Below are 5,325 nucleotides of genomic sequence, written 5' to 3' on the forward strand. Positions count from 1 at the left end.
TGAAACTTCTAAGAGGAAAGTCCTTTGATATATTATTATAGAAGCTTCTTAATAGAACATAATACAAAATGAGTTGCATAAAATGTTATGTAACCTGTGTGAAGGATATCTTCTCTTTTACTCTATTTTTCCACACCACTAAAAGTCAACTGAATAAAAAAACCTCCACAGAAGCAAAGATTTTTAAACACGTCATCCACATCCACATCACTGTACTTTACCTACAAGGAGTATTATACTGCAAAAACATAATTTTGGTAACACCTGCTCAGTCAGGGTGGCAAATATGAAAATGAGCAGAGTGCTATAATGCAGATTCACCAGCAATGATCATAATTGCTTTGTGCTACTTGGGTAACAATGCACTACATGATTATGTTGCTGTTTTTCTGGTTATATTTTTTTGGAAAATAAACCGGAGATGAAACATTAAAATGTTGAATTTAATTTGAAAAACTGGCAGTAATGGCTTCATGTTACCAGAGGGAAGAAATGACTTGTCAGCTCAATCAGATGATATGCCGGCAACTCTCTCGCAGGGGCACAAAGTATGCTGAATAATAAGGAAGTTAATGTATAGTTATCTTTTAGACATGCACATATTGCAAGCCAGCAGCTAACAAAACCAAACAAAATGAATTTCACAGTTTATAATGGTTTCTAACACAGTTTGTTTAAAAGACCGCTGTGCCATTATAATACTGATAATGGATCAGTTTCAAGCGGTTTGTTGGAGAGCCCTGTGAATATTAATTTCCTCTTAAGCAGGTTCATTTTACCTCAACTGTCTGGAAGCTTCTGGGTCTCTAGTGTGAATTTAAAATTCCAAGCTAAGATAATGCTCAGCTATGACAAAGGTTTGAGACAATAAAGTCCCCCAACAGTGTGTGACATACTGCTTCCCCATTCAGCTCAGGTGCGTCATTTATAACAAGCGTGTCACGGCCGCTGTCCAAGGTGCTGAACCGGAGACCACCGGGGAGGCGGGAGCTGTCCCAGGTGATACACTTTATGACACCAGGAGAAATCCATGATGTTACTTCATGCAAGAAGCACGTCTAGCTATATTTTAGTGTGGATACTTTAAGCACATGACAAATATGTCCTGGCTCATAAACGGCCTATCATACCCCTTGATAATGGAGCGTGTGATGAGTGAATCACCAAAGCTGCTTCCACCCATTTCAGTACGCAAACCTGTCGTCAGTCACGACCTAAATCTTCTACATTTCAAGAAACAATCCACAGGCAGTTCCCAATGGAAAAGTACTCAGGAACAATACTGTATGATAAAACATTAACATTCAAATTATTAATTGTGGGCCTTGATGGATAAAGTGGTTCAATTCAACCTTGTTTGCACCTGATCTTAAAAAGTAGGAAATGCAAATCATCAATAATTATCAATATAAAGTGGACATCATTTTTTATGATTTTATTATGATAAATGTTTCTGGTATATCGTCCATCCCTAGTTTTGCAGTTTGGTTTACCACTTTTGGAAACTCATGAAGGACTTCCAATACATATCCCGGTACTCCAGAAGATGGTAGATTGATAATTGATAGTGATTTTTCCTTTACAGAAGCATATATTGTGTCTCTTTGCTACTCCATATGCCATTATTCCCACCAATCCTCACTGCAATCAACTTTGAGATTTTCTAATTTTGCTAGTGTTTAATACACAAACTGAACTATCTGGGAATGACACCATTCTTTGACTTTGGCTCCTCCGGTCCACTTGTCAAAGACACAGACCCCCAAATTGTTCCTAATAGACAGACCTTGCATAGCATGTGTGTGAGTAAAGTGCTTTGTCTGCCAAGGTAAAAAAAAAAAAAGGATTATAAGAGCAATCTGTTTACCATTTACCATCTCATACTCAGCTTGAAATAAACTGCTTTCCCATCTAAAATAAACGACACAAAATAAAAAAACACTTGAAAGGGACACTCTGTGAGGCAACATGCTCTTGAGGATTATTTCTGGCAGACACATTTTCTTCCTGTGGGTGTCAGGTGGCAAACAGTACACATAATGAGGACACTGACACAAATAAAACACAACATGGGGGAAACAAGCCTAAATGAGGTCTTCATTTTGTCTGTGCTGGAAGATTTCATCATACTGTCTAGAGGACAAAGTCAAGATTTTTTTTTTTAAAGGGACATTGTTCAATACATGTGGCGAATATTAACAATTACCTGTTCAGCTACATCCAAACCTGAGCGGAGCATGTTACCTGTTACAGCGCTGACTTCTAGAAGCAAATGTGTTGTGGCTGTAAAGGCAAACCTGTGTGCAAACTACTTACTGTGATCACTTCTCTAATTGTTTGCTGTTGCTGCTGTACAATGCTCATTAATCTGCCTGAGATGCCACTGCACCACAGCCACAGCTGGTGCAAAACACTGTGTCACGAGCTACAGTCTGCATTGACACGCGGCTGCACTATCCACGCACTGATTCAACCCCCCCACTTCCTCCCATCAACTAACCCTTCTTCTCTAGGCACATGCTGAAAGGATCCGAGCTAGAACATACATACATGCAGCGTCAGATGATGACTCACACAGCAGCATCCTACCAGTGCTGGCTAATTGTTACACCTGAAGCATACACAACTGCAGTCAGTGCCTCCAAGGACACAGGACGCTCACATCCACCAGATGGCTTATAAACTTAAAGAACAGAGACATATGGTTAAGACAAAAAACTGACAGGCAGGCACAAAGGCAGACCTGAAAGCCTGAAAAACAACTCCACTCACCTTCATGTCTCCTCACATCAGTGGAAGGTGAGAAAGTGGTGGAGATGAATGAATGTCAAAGACAAAATGACTGTACAGGGGAGAAACACGGACAGAGAGAAACGGTGGGTTGAAGAAGCTCGAGAAAAATAGAATAAAGAAAAACGGGACTAAAAAGGGGGAGGTGAGCATGTGATTGAAGGGAAATAAAATTATGAGGAGAGAGTGGAACAGCTGATGACGGGAGGAGTGAGAGGACGGAGCAGGAGAGGCTTAGTGAGAAATCAGCAGGTTGTGGTGGTGTTGCAGGAGAGAGGAGGAGAGAGCAAGATAACAAGAGAGAGCAACAGAGAGAGGGAGAGCGGCACAGCCAGCTGAGTCTAGACTGCCTCTTAAAGGAAAGTATCCGCATTCACAACACATGCCAGCCAATGACAAATGTCGAAGAGGCCAGGGCGTACCGCTGAATGGCTGTCTGCGTGGAGAGAGGACGGACAGATGGAGAGGAAGCAGCCAATGACTGCGGAGGAGGATAACCAACGAGGGGGAGATGAGAGGGAGAGGAGGTTAGCCCGTGTGTGGATGCGTTTTACAGCCGGAGAAAAGCATGCAGACCGATCAAGGGCATTCAGAGCGTTGCCATTCCCTTGGTTACTCTGGTCTCGGCACAATACAAGTTTTAGGTAGATCAATGTAATGTGAATATTCCGGCACACAAATACTGATCGGAAGGAGAGCAACAGTGTGACAAACTGAGGGAATGCGCTCTGAATACTGCAACTATTCAGCATGGTGAAATGAGCTGGGCCAGTTTGGGCCATTTTTCATGGTAACGCAGAGGCCCGTCACACAAGAACGCGCACTATCTCAACGTTGTTATTTGGCTACGATCCACCAATCGCTTTCTTTGCTACAATTGTGCCTTTCAAACAGTATGTCTTTATGTGACTTGGCTTCGGCCGGCAGAGACAGCGGCTCTCGTTGACACAATGAGGAGTGCTGAGCAGAGTCAGGGCTCATTACTGACAACATACAAAGCAGAGCTAGAGTCCACGTCCTTTTCAGCAGTTCCTCCACACTCACTGATAATGCTACAAGAGGCATGGCGAAGGAGTCTATGAGAGTTGAGGCAAGAGAAGCAAATTAGTTTAAGCTTTCTGGAAGCTTTTTGTTCTTAACAATGACTACGCAATAATCTGGTCATGGTATCTTCATAATTGTTCTTCAAACTTCGGGAAAAAAAAATATCAGACACAAACAAACTGCCTCACACAAGTCCAGTCATGCAGTTTTCTTGTTTGACCTTCATGCAATCTTTGCACAGTTTTAACCATATACTTAAAAACACTCATTACTCACGTACACCATTGAAGCTAAGGCAATGTCTGGTGCCACTGGGCAGTTCAGGTCCTGTTCCCTTCGTTCTCACATACTGTGCAAGGACTAGAATAGGGGCGATAAATTCATTTGTCCGGTACCGTTCAGTGGTCTGATCATGTGTTTGTTTGAGTCCCTGTGGTTCTTCCTCTATCGTTTCTCACTCATTCTCTCCCTCTCTGTCCCCCAACTGGCCCTGCTTGCTAAAAAGCCTATCTGCGTCAGCTGCACCTGCTGCCTCTGACTCTGTGCTTCGCAGCAGGGAGGCGCTGTCTGCTAGAACCAAAACACACACACATACACACACTCTGTGCAGTGTTGAGATCAGTCAGCCTCCATGGACAGGAAGGGGGTCGCTTAAGAATGACAACAACAGCGTGCATGACACTCTCAACACTATCTTCAAAGGCTCCCCACACATTTCCATAAATCGTCTAACTCTCTCTCTCTCCACTGCCGTGGGTCTGCATTGCAGCACTAAGTCAGGTTGTCAAGAAGCAAGTAACTCTGGTAATCCTTCAGATTGCTTCTGATGGCCATTACAAGCACCCAGGCAACCTGTCAAAAACTAATGTGGGTCTGCAGCTAAATCAATAGTTTTCAGTACACTTTCTTGGCTGATTTACCATGGTAGAGATGAGTGAATATCATCCCACTGTCTCCTCGCCATCACTTAAATCCCAAGGCAGCAGTGAAACATCTCACAACACAATCCCTCCCTTGAGACAAAATTGCCTTCTTAAGCTTTATGAATATTTATTTTCCCTTTTAGTTTAGTTTACTTAGGTTTGACACAAGAACTGACAGCATGTGGTGCCTACATTAGTTTCAAATGTAATTCTGGGTGTCAACAATGCTTGTGTCAGCCGCCCTTTCTCACCACCAACCACAAAGATAAACAACAGCCAATAATAATGAAATCACTCAAACTTAGTTATCCACATCAACTGAAGCACAGACAAGGCTGTATACTGCAGATTTTCACTGAAGAACACGTGACTTATAAGGGGTACTCCACCGACTAATCGTTGCACTCCTTTAGCATTGTCGATTTACTGTACGATGGACAGTAAAAAAAACAAAAAAGAAGAATCAAAATCAAACTCAAAGCAGCGTTATCGAGACGTCGTCTCTTTTATCCTTCACATGCGCCTCCATTACCGAGAATGCATGTGACTTAAAGGACAATTCCGGCGC

At 42.6% G+C, this 5,325-nt stretch overlaps 1 protein-coding gene across 1 annotated transcript in view; it reads right to left on the minus strand.

Annotated features, from left to right (window-relative positions):
* The window catches only part of slc20a2 (solute carrier family 20 member 2), a gene marked incomplete in the record, with an annotated part of 29,374 nt that overhangs the window by 22,562 nt on the left and 1,487 nt on the right, over nucleotides 1-5,325 (minus strand). The window contains 1 exon segment of the mRNA XM_035658402.1: nucleotides 2,773-2,842.

This window comes from Morone saxatilis, unplaced genomic scaffold (assembly GCF_004916995.1).
Source record: "Morone saxatilis isolate NCDOM2014 unplaced genomic scaffold, NCSU_SB_2.0 Contig16, whole genome shotgun sequence".
NCBI lineage: Eukaryota > Metazoa > Chordata > Actinopteri > Moronidae > Morone > Morone saxatilis.